General features: G+C 38.2%; 1 protein-coding gene across 3 annotated transcripts in view; it reads left to right on the top strand.

Moving 5' to 3' along the window:
- SPOCK3 (SPARC/osteonectin, cwcv and kazal like domains proteoglycan 3) overlaps positions 1 to 16627 on the top strand; it is a 264156-nt gene that overhangs the window by 88252 nt on the left and 159277 nt on the right. The window lies entirely within an intron of this gene.

Genomic DNA, 16627 nt, shown 5'->3' with positions numbered 1-16627 from the left:
ATGAGATGATGTGCATGATCACATGTCCTAGTCACATGTCTAGTCACATGTGTCCGATTTTCAGGAAGTAAAAGGAGAGCTGATAATCTGCCCTTAGTAAACATGGCCACTGTCAGAAGACTGGGGAAGAAAAGAGAAATAAGGTTTGCAAAGAATACAAAGCCGGCAATTATGTGTTTGTAGATTGTCATCACTAAATATTTCTAAAGGTGTGTTTGTTGTTATTTGAAAGATACGGGTAAAAATCTGCTTTAAGACTAATAGTCATGTATAGTGTCTCCTTTGCCAATGTATCTATTGGCTTATCAAGACAACAGCTGCGATCTGACAGAAGGATAAATGTGTGGGCAGTGACTCAATTTCTGGCAATACAAAGAGAGTAAAAGTGAGTATTATGTATCTCTTGTACATAAAACCCACTCACTCCTGGCACTTTTATTGTAAATATGTTAAAGGTATTCTACCATATGAATAGGTCCTTATGACATATGAATAGAAACCATTCAGTATACATAGCTTTGTTTTTCCAAATTTTTGTGTAAATAAAATACCTTTGTTAATAAGTTGGTTATAGTATCTGGAAAATTTTGGATACACAGATCTGAATTCAAGTTTCACATTCTTTAAAAAGATCTGTTTCTTTCTAAAAAAATATTTTAGGTTTAACTTACTGTGTTTATTATGTGGGAAATCACTTTTAGTTTCTTTCTTTTGTTTTATGTTTTGCAACAGTGAGCATCTTTGATCTGTACTGTTCATAAACATTAAACTTTTACCATTAAATGTTTTCATTGTCCTTCCTGTAAAAAAATGGTCACAATTACAGATTTAACTACACAGTGCTCTAAAAGAACCTATAAGCCCTGACCCAGCCAGTCATGACTGCGTTGCCAATCAGGGATTGTTGCAATGTCTTGCAGGAGTACTTGAGCTAAGCACAGTTTTTACCCTTTCTCTTCCCATGGTAGCCCCAAAGATTCTTTTTCTCTAGCTATCAAAAATTATTTTTCTGGACGAACATCAAACAGCAGTATCTCCTCTTGCTACCTCTTCTCTCTGCATATGCTGAAGGAAAGTGTTGTTAACCAGGGATGCACCGATATATCGGCCACCAAAACATCGGCCGAAAATTGCACTTTTGGCATAATGCCGAAAGTGCCATTTTCCTGCCGATACAGCGGAGCATCCCTGCTTTCTTCCCTCCCCGCTGGGCACTGCTCTGTGTCCCAGCGGGGAGGAGAGAAACTGTGATAGCCGGCCAAGCGCTGCGGGAGGAGAGCGCTGTGAGCGGCCGCCATCTCCTCCCACACCGCTCAGCCTCCTATCACAGTCCGGCAGAGCCGAAGCCCCTAAAAGTAAAGTAAAGTAAAATATACAAATATTTAATAAAAAATGAATTAATAAATAAAAATAAATATAAAAAATGAAAAGGTTTATAAAAAAATAAATTAAAATAAAATATTTGAAAAAATTAAAATTATAAAACATTTTCAGTTTCGGCCTGACAATTTTTTTATTTTGGTTTAGTTTGGGTTTGAAAATTTCCATTTCGGTGCACCTCTAGTGACAACACATTCATTTTTTATTAGATATTTATTTTTATGTAATTAATTCAAGTATGTACCCATTTCACCTGGGTGGGAGGCCATATATTGAAATCAAGGTCTTGGAAATTCCTCTAAGCCCCCTTCATGTATATTTACTGCAGATATTCATTGTAAAGACGTTTGGTATATAGAGTATAACTATACTGCAGGTCTGTCTTGGTACAATACATTTTCTGTGCAAAATTTATATCTGCAATAGGTATATTACAGTAGAAAACTAACTCTTGGAGTAAAGTAATTTGTTAAGGATTGGGATCAGAGTTAATATTTAGGTTGGGTTTTAGGGTGAGGTCTTAGGTAGAGGGTAAGGTGTTAAGCTTATGTGTAGATTAAGCCATATTTATTGCTTCACCAATACATTATAGTTTATGTATAATTTATGAGTGCCAATATGTTATGTTCAGAAAATTCTTGTTGATGTGTCTGAAAAGGCTCTTATTTATCCATGCCATGGTATAGTTAGTAGTTACATTTAAATGGATTTGCTCTGTAATGTTGAAGACATTTCAATGTCTATCCGAGCAACCTCTAATGAGTGTCAGGAACATATCCCAGCATTTATAGCCTGTGTGACTATAAACGCTGGGATATGTTCCTAACGTTCACTAGAACTGAAGAAGCTGCTTGGATAAGCAGTGAAACATCTTCATCATTACAGAACAAGTCTAGTTACATGTGACTAACTACTACTAGCTCTTATGCTGATGCTCCCACACCAAAAAGAAGAATCCTATTTAATATTGTCTTCTTTACTTGAATGCAAGAACATGATGTCCATGATCAACTAATAATGGCGTACATTAGTTGTATTAAAAGGTTGAGCAATGCCAATGTAAAAGAATATTGCGCCAGCAAACTAATACACATTTGTATACAAATATTGGATGTGCCAATAACGGAGTATACTAATGTACCAATATGTTTTACTCGTTATAAATTGTCAAGTTCTTATACAAAATTGCCACATTTATATTTTTAATTTAAATATATATTCATTTTTATATGATTCCGCCATCTCTGTTTTCCTCCAAGTAACATGTCATGATGTGTTTATTACCACTTTCCATTTAAAAACATAATTTGCAGCACAGAGATAATTGCATTTCACCAAGAAAGTTGAAATTCCTAATGTTCTGTTGTCCTTGTGTCATATGAAACAGATATCAGCAGGAGACAGATTTTACACTTGTGTTGAAATGTAATTATAATGCTGGAAACTGCAAAGATGTCTTTTCAAAGTTAAATAAATAGCTCAGTTATCTTAAAGGTACTGTAGCACAAAGTAAACTGCATGAACGTTTCAAAGATCTTGGTGAGATTATTAAAACAATTCATTGTTTTCAGTACAATTTCATACAATTTCAGTGGTAAACATATTCATTGGACTTTTTCCCCTTTTTATACTAACAAAAGCAGTGCTTTTTATATACTCGCACCCAACCTTGCCCATAGCCAACAACTGACTCTGTACAGTTTAAAGAAAGGAATGCAGATGTACATGTTCCTCCAGCTGTTTTAAAACTATGCAGTAACTGATCGAGGAGAGACCTTTTAAATTTCTGCACTGCTATTGTCACTACAATCCTTAAAGGGTACAGTATGTAAACCCTAACAATGAACTCCCCATGTGTGTTGCTTTTTGTCTATTAAATCTTAATTTTTTTACCATTGCAGTGTGGCTACCCTCGCACTGCAAGGGACATATGCTTGTTTATGTCTAGGGAACCTGTATAAAGGACTTGTACTTACCTGATCCCCGCTCCCCTCAGTTATCAGTGCTCACCCCTCTCCCTTAAATTCTGACTTGTGGACTGTGGCCCTGCATGAGACATGATGACATCAGTGGGCGTCTGACTGCCAGAGCACAGGAGGGAAAGGGGCTGCAGGTACTGATCTTGAAGCCTGTGGGACCAGGGATCGAGTATGTAAAAGTCCTTTACACAATACCCCTAGACAAAAACAGAATTGTTTTCCAAAGATAGGCTTTAAATATGCCATTCGAAGGACTTATTTAAGGATTAAGGACATATGTGAAAATTGTTTTACATTGTTTCATACTACTAACCTGCTTGAATAAAGGAGAAGTCACCCCTTCCTCTGTTTTTTAACACCAAAAAAAATCTCATTCTCAAACCTCTGAAGCAGAGCTGTAGCTAGCTCCTTCTGCGCCCGGAGGCAAGAACAAAAAAGTGACCCCCCCCAACAGGCGTGCAACGTCACCCAGCACCGTGCATGCACGGCGTCATGCTGTCACGTCCACGTGAACTTCACTGGGTAGGGATCACAACTGTGGAGGGGTAGTTAGGCAAAAAGGCTACTCAGGGTTGAGTCTCAGGCGTCACTCGCAATCTTAATGGCGAGTTTGAGACTCATTCATCACAGCCAAAGCAAAAGGTGCGGTTTCCAACAATGGTACTCTCACTTATACTGAGTACTGACAAACCGCCACAAACTAAACAATAACTGCTGGTTACCAAAAAGGATCCCCTGGATGTGGTGACCACCCCAAAAAGACAGTCCATACACAATTTGAGATTCGTATAGTATAGAGCTTAGCTCCAAACAGGAGCAGTACTTGCGGTTAGTGACCAGGTGATGGCAGCGAAGAGTATCAGATCAGAGGGCATCCAGTGAATGGTAGTGTGGCAGCAGGTCCAAGGAGCAGTTTGGTGCAGGTTCAGGAGGCAACAGGCGTTCTCACCTCAATTTAGGAACGCCATGTTGCCTCTCTAACGCTCTTAAATAGTGCCCGGGCGGAGGGAGGAGCCGTGCTTCGTACTCGAGCGGCTTCCGCGTTCCAGCGTGGCACGAGTAACCTCGAGCGGCTTCCGCGTTCCACAGTGGAACGCAAGGAAGCCACCGCTGACACAGGGGGACGCGGTCTGGCCGCGTTACACATGCGCCCTGTCTCGAGGATGTTTTTTTTATTTTTTATTTATTTTAATTTATTTTATTTTTTTTACTGTTGGGGGGGGGGCTTCAGGGAAATATTGGTTTAAACAGCCCCCTGATATTTCCCCTTTATAATAAAAAAGAAATTGAGAACACAGAGTCCTCAATCTCTTTTTCTGCAGCCTCTGTTCTAAATGAATGAAAAGTACTGAGGCTTCCCATTCATTCAGAAAATATTTACTATAAACCAGTTTCTGAATGGGGAGAAGCCTCTGGGCATAGTGCTACTCCACTTTGAGAAACTCATGAATAAACAGGAAGTGATGTAAAGCACTTCCTGTTCATTCATAACTGGGGACACATAGTACTATGTGTTCCCAGTTATTTACAAACATTGGAGTGACCAAGTGTATTGCTCCAGTGTTTGCTCTGCACAGAGGATCAGTACATGTCACTGATATGTACCGATCCTCTGCCGCTCTGCCACGCAAAGAGCACAGCCTGCACCTTTTCATCTGGATGCCGAGTAGTGAGGAGAGAAAGAGCCGCCGGCTGTCAGATCCTGGCCGAGGTCTCTCTCCCCTCAACGCTCGGCCATGATGCTGTGACATCGGCTCCCTCCTCCGCCCCCGCCCACTGGATGAAGTGCTTCACTTCTCCCCTGATCCCCACTGCATACAGATGGGGGAGAGCCGCGGGCATCCAGAGGAAAAGCTGCAGGCTGTGCTATGTGCGTAGCCAAGCGGCGGAGGATCGGTGCATATCAGCGATATGTACTGATCCTATAATTCCACATGCAATTAAACAAAAATGAGCATGTGCACAGGAATATATCCTCCTTGGCATCAAGCCCATTCACAGCATCTCTAAGCTGAGTGTGAACACTGCATGGTGCATGGTGCATGTGCTGTACAGTGTATACATTTAATAAAAATCACTGGGGAAGAGAGGGAGAATTTTTTTTCATTTATACTGCCAGTCTGATGATTAGAAAGAAACCAGTTCTAAGACAGAGAAACAGAGACAAGTCAATGCAATGTGAAGGAAATCAGGTGTAAACTCATACTTAGTGGTTCCATTTAGAGCCAGTTTAGCAATTTGCTCTTGCTCTGTTGCCCAACCACCCTTGCCCATTAGATGTGCACACATCCTTCTAGTGTAACATTTTTATAAACTCAAAGTTTGCTTTTTATGTACTGTTGATTATTTGTAGCAATAAAAATATAAATAATCCATGCTTGTAGCACTGGCTTCTCTCTGTTTCTTTGGATTAAAAAAAGTTATATATACTGAGTGGCCAGATTATTTATATATATATATATAATGTTTTTAGTCACATGAAAATATATAGTAAAAATAATCTATAAAGGATAAGTGCAGTTTAAGCTACAAATTGCAGCAAACATTAATTCTGGGAAATGTGTGTATACATTTTTTAACAGAAGCTGTTTTTCCATCAGTTTACAGCTATAATGAAACATGTCAGAATTATGTCAAAATAATGGCCTTAAAGTAAATGATTTAGCTTTCACTAAAATGGCACTTTCAATTTACAGTAATGTTACCAAGATTTGCAAGATATATACGATACTCATTTATGAGAAGTGACAGTGATATGGACGCAGTTATGTTGTGTTTTCATGCAGGCACAATTGCCAATCTTCTATCTGATGATATTGCATGAAAAATGGAGCATATGCATGCTAAGTGATCTGGCATATGTTGACTTGATCCTTGAATCTTAAGATTAGTTACACACAGTTGAACCATGCTCATTTGTCACCTGCTATGAAAACTGCAAAGCAATGATCTGTATTCCATTTAAAGCTGAACTCCAGGCTAAGCTTAATACACCATTGAAACACATACAGTATATGGGTGTTGTTTTTGCCTGCCACAGAATTTGTATTTATATCCATCCAGTCTTGAGAATTCCTTTGCCATATTGCACAGCCCTGCCTTCCAGAGACTTATACCTGGTCAAATTCAGGTTCTTAAACCGTACCTCCCAACTTTCTCAGATGGGTATGAGGGACACCCTTTAGCACAAAGCGTGTAGGCAAAAGACAACCCTGCCAACACCCCACCATGTTACGTTGGACCATGATATAACAATGATAAAAAAATGATTGGCTATAAAATAATAATGTTGTAAGAAAAATGTATGAGTAAAAGATTTAGCATAGTGTAACATTTTTACGTGGTTGAGTATTGCATTTATTGTAGAGGTTTACCATATGTCCAAAAGGGACAACTGAGGAGGAAAGTGGGACAGAAGGATATGGTTCCAAAAAAGTGACAGACTCTCCAAATGAAGGACAGTCTTTCCAAATGAGGGATAGTTAGGAGGTATGCCTAAACTGAATGCCTTAAAAAAATAATAATGGTGTATTAATGAATACAGAGCTTCATTATTTTTGCCTTTCATTTCTGGCTGAAGTTTAGCTTTTTTGCTTTTTCTCTCATTGGATTCAGGAACTTTGGCTAATTCACAATAAGGTACTGAGGTTTATTGGCCACCCCTACCCTTGTGTGCATAGTACAATTATTGAAGTGAAGCAAACATGTTTATATATTATATCTACTTATTTTTCTGTAATCATTTAAAATAACTATAATTATTCACATTTTTCTCTGTGCATTTCTATAAATCACTTTTACAGCCTTTATGTCTAAAAGTATGCTGAATAAATATATTGTAATACAATGTCCCCATAGGCCGACCACCGGAACACCTTTTACAGTCTACAAGCAAGCTTGACTGCCGTTAGTGGTAGACATCTAACACGGGAAAGTAATCAATCTACATATTCCCCTTTGTTTTTAAAATGTTGCAACTATTTTATATGAACATAATTTACATAGTAACATAGTAGATGAGGTTAAATAAAGACCAGGGTCCATCCAGTTCAACGTGTGTATGTGTGTGTTTGTGTGAGTTTGTGTGTCTGTATTTATGTGTATTTAACACTTCTCATATCCTTGTATATTTAGTGACTGAAGAAACTTATCTAGAAGTTTCTTGAATTTATCTATGCTATCAGCGGATACCACTGCCTGTGGAAGGGAATCCCACATTTTTACTACTTGCACAGTAAAAAAAAAACCTTGTGCGTTCTAAGATTTAACCCCCTCTTTTATAACCTATTGTTGTTTCCGCATGTTCTCAATACTGTTCTCGGTGAAAACAACTTGTTCCTAATATTGTGGTCCCCATTAGACATGTGCGATTCGTTTCGTTCCGAATCGAAATTCGGACGAATTTTCGGACATTCGGACATTCGGATGTATCCGAATTCCGAATTACAGACATAATGAATGCAAACGAATCCGAATTTCCATTTCCGAAATTCGGTAGCGGTAGTTCGAACGTTCGTTTTCTGTTCTTATTCGTTTCTTATTCGTTTCTTATTCGTTTCGTTCGTTGGAGCAAAGTGACATTAGAGAAGGAAAAAAATATTTTTTCCCCCTCAAATGTCACTTTGCTGCAAACGAACGAAACGAATAAGAAACGAATAAGAAACGAACAGAAAACGAAACGAACGTTCGGAATACCGCTACCTAATTTCGTCCGAATCCGAATTCCAAATGCGAATTGACTTTCACACCCGAATCCCGAAAAACGAAATAACACAAATCCGAATTTAAAACGAAACTAAACTAAACGAATTTTTTGGCAGTGCACATGTCTAGTCCCCATTGATGATTTAGAAGACTACAATAAGGTTCCGTCTTAATTGCCTACTTTCTAAATCTAAATCTTTCTCAAATCTGTAATCTATGAGCACCCACGGGGTCCTTTTCAATGTCTGACTTTCCAAATGCAGCCACCGTAGCATACAATGAAGAAGCAGCTTGCTTTCCTATAAAGATATCAGTATTCAAACTGCATTAACTTTTTCCATGTTCGAAAGTTCGAGTTAGAACCGAACACGGGGGTGTTCGGCTCATCACTAGTTACCTTATTGCTTATCCTGGTCAGTAAAAAATATTAAATAAAGTGACCAAGGAAAGGAATACATTTTATTTTTAATAATGCAAATTTTCTCATGTATGGCTCTTGCTTTAAAATAAACTAATTTGTAAACTAATTTCTTTAATACACATTTTATGTTTGATTTGGTGTAATTTATAATAGTTGGGTTTAAAATGTAATGCTTGCAAGTGATATATTAAACCTATAAAAGTAATATACAATTTGTCTCTGATAAAGACACAGGAAGAAGTAGTTATGGAGCAGTCTTTTGGATATTTTCATCTGCAATAGAATCATGTTGAGTGACAATACTGTAAGGAAAGCAGAAGCTGTAGGGAGTTAACGTGTGACAGATATGTGAGTCACAATGATGCATTTCTTTGCTGTCACAATAAGCCAACAGTACCTCCACTGGATTTCTTGAAGGCTGTACTAGAACTGTATTGATTATGACAGGAGGATGAATTTATTGCTCACATCCCTGCAGTTTTTGTGTGACTTTTGATTTAGTAATATTGTAGTAGAAACATTTAAAAGAAAGGGTTATTTTTAGGCTTAGCTTTCTTTTGTGATTTTGTACATTATTGCCAAGCTCTGTGTGAGAAAGATCAATAAATGCTTTCTAAATGTGGAAAAGAAACTAGTAAAAAAAGATTTTCTCCAATAAAATGGTCAATAAGGACAGATGAAACACATAACAGTCCTGATACTAGCTGCACATAATCAGCTGCTGATGTACTGCAACTCTCAGCATGGCTGGCAAGGCAAGCTGCGTATTTGTGTAGTTCCTCAGCAGCTGGATGACAGCAAGCCATCCAACTCTGCCAAAACCTGGGTGCTTTAAACACCACATCTGACCGTTGCAATAGCCCACTATTGAAAGTTTTGAACATCATTTTGTAAATGTCAGTTCTTTGCTTCTGTCACGTTAAATGTGTCCTTGTTACAGGGCAACAGATCTTACCACTAACATCCATAGCACAACATTTTCTACACACTTGAGAAGTGCTTTTCTAAGATGCTCTGTGTGACATAGTTTCAGTAAGTAACCTGCCCTGATGCTTGTCTGTCAGTATAGTGGTTGATTACAGTGTAACACATTTTATAGAAGGGAAATGCCACACCAGTAACTTTGTAGCAGAGAGAGCAGTCCTCTAATTATTTCCTTGTTGATTTGTAGCTAGCTATATAATTGTTTCTCTAGCTAGTTATAATAGTTGTGTATGATCTACAAATCACTGGTGTACTATGGTCATCAGCAAGTACATTAAAGTAGAACGATGGCTTCCCATTAAAGTACCATTAAACTCTCAAACTTTTTTCAATAATGAATCCAGATCTCGCAAATATACATTGCCCAGCTAAGTATTTCTTTATATTTTTACCCAAGCACTTACAGTTTCATTCTGTTTTCACTTTGTTTGTTACCTCTAAGGTAGCGAACAGAATGACCGGGCAAAATGCTGCTTGGCTGCATTCCGCTATTCACTCTCTGCTGTTTGGCCCCTTTATGAATGATCAGCAGAGAAGGAACTGCCGAACATTCGCCTCAGCTGATCCAGATGTTGCATCGGCTGAGGCGAACAGGTTCTTCCCTTCCGTTTGGCCAAACGTGCTGAGGTTGTTCGCCCGAACGGAAGGGTGGTGAAGTGAGCTGAATGCAGCTGCTGTACGGCTAAAAATAGCCGTACAGGGCTGCAGTTAATAGCCAAAGAGGATTTGGCTCACCTTACTTCGGTTTGGTTATTCATTTGACTGCCTTCAGCAGCTTAGTGAATAACCCCTATAATGTGTTGAAATGGCCACCTGTAGTCTCCATTGGAGGCCCATGTGACAGGGTGACAAAATAGGGAGATAGACACAAAGCATGCTATCCTATAATAGAACATTCCTGAGCAAGGACCTTCATGACTGGTTCACCAGGTATTATTTTAACAACCTTTTACATTTTATTCAAATGTTACAATGTATATGAGATTTTAGTGATTGAGTTTTTATGTACTTTAACTTAAACTTAAATGACCGATAAATCTCTGCAATATGGCATTAAATAGAAGTGTATCATTCAAGATGTATTTTTTATGAAGATTTCCTTTAACTCTTCAATAGAAACATGATTATTATTATTCTCTATTTTGATATGTTTTGCACTGTACACTGAAATGAATGTGTGAGATAATTGTTGCCACATCTCACAATCTAAATTCCAAAGCATCTTTTATATCTTAGGATATATTTGCATTTCATACACTGTACTAAGACAAGGAATTACAAAAGATGCAACAAAAAAGAAAACTATAAGCTCCCTGTAGTTTATTATTCAGTTGATAAAAACATGGTTTACAGGAACTGCATTCTCTGTGCTTTGTTCAGGAATGATACCCTCAAACAGCTATGTCAAATGTGCACAGAATGATGCTCGCTTACACAATCACAAGGAAAATATGCTGTACAAGATAGCAAAAGGATCAAAAATAAGTAAATCTGGCAAGTTACTGAGGCACACCTGTCCCTCTGTTTAATTAGTGTAATAGTGCATATGTTCCAGGAAACTGGATTGGAATTTAATTTTATTATTGGACCTGCAATATCCCGTTGTAAAGGATTTTAGCGATTGAACTTCAGAATGTAATCACTTTAGTTTGTATGAATAATAGGAAAATTTGGTAGAGCCTTGTGTTTCTAGCTCAACAATATCCATGTAAAATGGAATCATGATGGCTCTAATGAACATATGTAAGCAGTTACTTATTTTGAAATATACTACAATTTCTCATTCACGAAAAAACTAAACTTATCCACAGTATAGACAAAGATATTTTGTCTGCTTTTGATCATTTCAGACTGCCACTGGGCAGTATTTTTAACCAAGTAATTTTAAATTCTTGAAATTTAAAGGTGTTTGTATCAGAACATCTGATCAACAATTCAGCTTTAAGATAGGCCGCTGTGCACATTTTAGTATAAAAATAATGGATATCCTTTTTAAAGTAACAATTAGCATTTACTTAACATTTGTTACAATGTTAAAGTTATTTTTGACAGTTTTCACATTTTTACCTACTGGCTGTTCTTTATGTTGATTACTAATTTCATATGCAGCCTACTAAATACTTCCTGTATTACTCAATTATGGAATGTTATTAGGAATCCTCTCCAGATACAAAAAAAACCTTTCCTTGTAGTAGGGCTACCCCTAAACTGCATGGGTTAACTGCTTACTTTTTTGTAGGAGGATTCTTTAAAGTAGTTTTACTTACCTGATCCCCACATCCACTGCCTTTGAGACTGGCGCTGACAGCCTCTTCCTGTCCAATGCTTCAGTGGTCGAAGGCCCACTGAAATCATTACATCTAAGGCAGGATCAGGTAAGTAGATCTGCTTTAAAGAAACCTTCTAGACAGAAACAAGCAGTTAACGTTTGCAATGCAGGGGTAGCTGCACTGCGAGGGGATTTTTAAAAAATTATATATAGAGATAGGCTTTAACATTTGAAAGTGAAACATGTTCCCCCTCAGTTCTATTTTCTCTAGGAAACACCCCTCTTTCAACATTAAAGTAAACCTTTCCTGAGAGACACATGAGGGCTGCAATTATCAATCCACTTCTAAAGATGATGGTTGTCAGACCAGATGGGTTATGTAGGGTATGAGTAAGTATAGCTTTTAAGGTTATGGTTGAAGGGTAGAGGGGACGAAAGGAATAAAAAAAAGCCATAACTGAATCAGTGCATAGCACAGTAGAGCCTTCTTGAAACAAGTATTCACATGTCTCATTCCATCATCACATTGGTTATGGTTATAATTACAAATTGACTCCCAAGCCCTAATTCATGGCTTCCATACACAGCACTGATGATGGTCAAAAAGCCTGAAACAGCTATAGGTAGTTTATTATAAATGGCTCTAAAATATTAGGCTATATTTGCTCTATACACCAGCCGTTTCAAATGTACATTTGGTTGTTTGGGCACAAGGGAATGATGTGCGTGGATCTGCTCCCTGTCCTAAAATATGGACTAATCCTCTTATTTTTGGCATTTCCGATGTAATGAGACATATGACTACCTTCTGTTCTAAGAAGGATCTATGATGTTTGTTCTAGGCAAGGGGCACAAAGGAGTATATTTATAAAACAGTTAATCAGACGTTCACTAAACACTGCAGGTGAATCTTTCTGGTCCCTGCGTTTTAAAAGACAATGAGGCAGAGCCAGGTGTGCCCGCCCCTCCCCCGCCCGTTCCTCCACTCATCGCTGGAGGATCGGAGCATGGAGGGGGGAATTCGTGCGGGGAGCCATGACTGACAGTCACTGCTCTCTGCAGGGAGATGATCGAGAAGTGAGTGAGAGACTGTATGTGTTCGCTCATTTCCCGATCTATTGAGCCGACCTGTGACAGTTTCATTGTCATACGTCGGCTCGAACTATGAGAATGAGTGATTTTCACTCACCTCATAGTTCTCCTTCAATGATTTAGAAGTAATATGTTTCTTTTTTTTTAACTGTATAAACTATGTAAAGTCCAATTTGAAGCCCATTTCTATCTTTGTAGCTAAATATCAACAATTAGATTGTGAAAGTATCTATTGTCCTATTCACCTGTATCTTGCATGAATGAATGTCACACATGCAACACATATAGGAAAATGTGGGTATCATGGACAATCGCAGGTAGTGGAAACCTTGGCGCTTAAAATTACACTAAACTCAGTTAAATGCTTTTTAAGATTAAACTCTTTACTGTCACTTTAACCTATTTGTACAGCTGAATGTTTTTTTTTGTTTGTTTCATTTTGTTTTCTGAATGTTCACAACCTCTGTCAGATTTTCATTGCTGACTGTGCCCTAGCCAGGATGCTTTATCCTCTTTATTTATTCTGGTGACCATTGTCACCATGAAAAAAAAGGTGATGAGATATTCAAAATTTTACAGAACAGGAGTAGATGGGAAATCTTCCAATGGGGAGAGCTGTTATGGTGACAAGGGGAATTTTTCCTAACTTTGGATAATTTTACTCCTACTTATGTCTCTGGCTTGAATGATGCCTAGCATCAAGTTTCTACTCCTCGCCCTGGACCCACAGGAGACATTCTGCAACATCATTACATGGCGCCATTTTCTGCAGCATTTAGTATCCACCTACTGCCAGAGGAAGATGAGAGTAAAAGGACCTTAAAGTTCGAGTTAGAACCGAACACGGGGGTGTTCGGCTCATCACTACCTGTGATGTCACTGGACCACATATTGCTGGAACATGTGCAAAGATTGTGTAAGGGGAAATGAGAGAGGGTGCTGGAGGGCCCAAGGTTGGGCTGTAAGCTTATATAACTAGAGCATACCTAGAAGCCGAAAAATTCTTAGTTTAATGATGTTTATTAGCTAAGTTTTTGTTTTTACAATGCAAGCTTTGAAGGTAGCTTGGGGTTGTCTTCAGTCATACTGCTATGAGAATTAAGAAATAGAATCTCACCTGTCTTATCAAACAATGCAGGTTCTGGTAAGCAGGTCTAAGAAATGTATGACTAATGACAATTTCAGAATGACAGCCAAGCAAGAAGCATTATTTAGAAGGTCAGCACTGGTGGTCTCATGTTTCTTTAATAGGAACATCTCTGTTTAATGCTGATTAATTTTCATGTTGGACATAGATGCATATGAAGCTATGACACTATATAGCCCAAAATTGTGCACCTGCTCTAATGCACTATGTGAGCTTAATGCCCCCCCCCCCAATCCCACCCTTTTTGCTCTGGGAAGACTTTCCTTAAGATTTTGGAGTGTGTCTGTGGTACCATTTGTTAGTTCAGATAATGATGTTGGATGAGAATTTCTGGCTCACAACTTACAATCCCAGGTAATCCCAAAGGTGTTTATTAGAGCTGGGGTCAGGGCTAGTGGCAGACCACACCAGACTCATCAAACCATGTTTTTTTGGAGCTTGCACAGGGGCACCGTTATGCTGAAACAGTACAGGACCTTCCCAAAACTATTGTCACAAAGTTGGACGCACATCATTCTCAAAATGCATTTATACTCTGTAGCATTAACATTATGAACTCAATACTTTAGAGGGTGTCCACATACTCTTCTCATACTCTTCGTAGTTTCAGCTATAACAATTGCCTTTTAAAGAGATTATTTAATGCACCAAACTTATGAAAAATATAATTATGTTTTGACTGACAGTGACTGACAGTCATTGGGGTAAAAACATGAGGCATAAACAATATGTAGAGAACATATTGCAAATATATAAGTTTCATAATCATTGTCCTTTAAAAAAAGACTTCCATTACATTATTCATAAGCTTGTGAAACATAGAATGTGCATTGATTTATACAAACGGTATTTCTAGCACATAGTAGAGTTATGTAGTGATAATAAGGAGTGAAACAATAGCAACCTCAAGGACCCACACTGCACTTCATTATACTGCTTCAATTGTAGCTTGGCCTCTACACATCTATCCCTGACCTGTTTTCTATTATTCAATTTCAAGCTTGCCTTCTCTTTTTAAGTGTATTTAATTTAGAGGGTTTTTTTTCAAAATGCAAACAATGTCCCATTATCATCTTCTCTCATAAACTTTTTTCATTTTTACTTTTACTTGCTTCACGCTTTCCTTCTTGTGATATCTATACATATTATGTTAAATGAGAACTATGGGGTTAGGGCTTTTCCCCATAGTTCTCCTTTTCCCCCATAGTTCTCCTAAGGGTAACGGGAGGACACAAACTAGCATCCTCCCGTCACCCAAAGCTCAGTATACCGCGAGCTAGAGCTTGCGGTATACTGAGACGCTGCAGCCAGGACGGATCCCGACTTTACTGTCGAGATCCAACCAGCTGAGGGATTGACAGCTTGCTCTGCCTATCTAGGCTGTACCCGCCCCCTCCCCCGTCCGTTCCACCAGTCAGCGCTGGAGGATCGGACAGGGGATGGGGGAAATCCCTGCAGGGAGCCGTGAGTGACAGTCACGGCTCTCTGCAGGGATAGATCGAGAAGTGAGCGAGCGGCGGTATGTGTTCGCTCACTTCCTGATCTATTGAGCCGACCTGTGACAATTTCATTGTCACAGGTCGGCTAGAACTATGAGGATGAGTGTTTTTCACTCGCTTCATACTTCTCCTTTTAAGTTATGTTTACTTGTTATATTTACTTGCATATCTTCTTTACCCACAAACTTGGCATATATATTATTATTATTATTTTCATTTTAGCTCAGTTAATGGTGAAGAAGGGGTTCTAGTCTCCTGCTTTACTAATATATACATACATTTCACGTGAAAAGCAAATACCTGTTCATTGATAATAGTATATATAGTTTAAGATGCCTACTATTTTTTTTTTTTCATTTTTATTAAATATAACAGAAAGTTACAGCTTAAACAGGGATAAGATAAAGGCCCATAATACTGTACATACAGAAGAAAAACTGAACAAAAGAGTAAACATAAATACTGATAACAATTAGTGTACAAATCAAGGCAAATAAACACCTAGGCCTATAGTTCCTTGTGAAGAAGTAAAAACATAAATGGCAAGAGGGAAGGAGAAAGAATGAAGCAAGGATAAAGGAAAACATTGTAGAGGAAAGAACAAGATAGGAGGATGGAGAAAAGGAAGGAAGGAAAGGGAGAAGATGGAAAGAGACAGGAAAAGGAGAGAAGACAATAAAGATATAGGGCAAATTGATGGGAATATAAATCTACTTCTAAACCTAGTTCTTGATGGCCTAAAAGGAAACGATAATTCATAAAAAACATTCTACACGTAACTGTCATTCTTATTATTAGAAGAGAAAGAGATCCACAAGCTCCATCTATGTAGGAAATAAAGGTGAGAATTTAGTCTAAATGATAATAATCGCTCATATCTGCATTGGTTAGCAACTTTATTGAGGAGTTCCTGGATGGATGGAACATCAGAAGATTTCCAATATTTAGCAGATTTTTGAGTAGAAGAATATTTATCTATACCAATGCTCAAACATGCCAGTTGAGGGTTTGGCTCGCTGAATACTGAAAAATGGCCTGGATGGGAAGGGGGTTTAACACCGCGGATGTCAACTGGTTAAAGTGGCCTGAAAAAGAGGCCATTAGATGAAAAATAGAATGTCAAAAGTTTGTTACACTTTTACATGACCAGAA

This window comes from Nanorana parkeri, unplaced genomic scaffold (genome assembly GCF_000935625.1).
Source record: "Nanorana parkeri isolate BGI_ZX_2015 unplaced genomic scaffold, ASM93562v1 scaffold358, whole genome shotgun sequence".
Taxonomy (NCBI): Eukaryota; Metazoa; Chordata; class Amphibia; order Anura; family Dicroglossidae; genus Nanorana; species Nanorana parkeri.
This window is presented reverse-complemented; position numbering and strand designations above follow the sequence as displayed.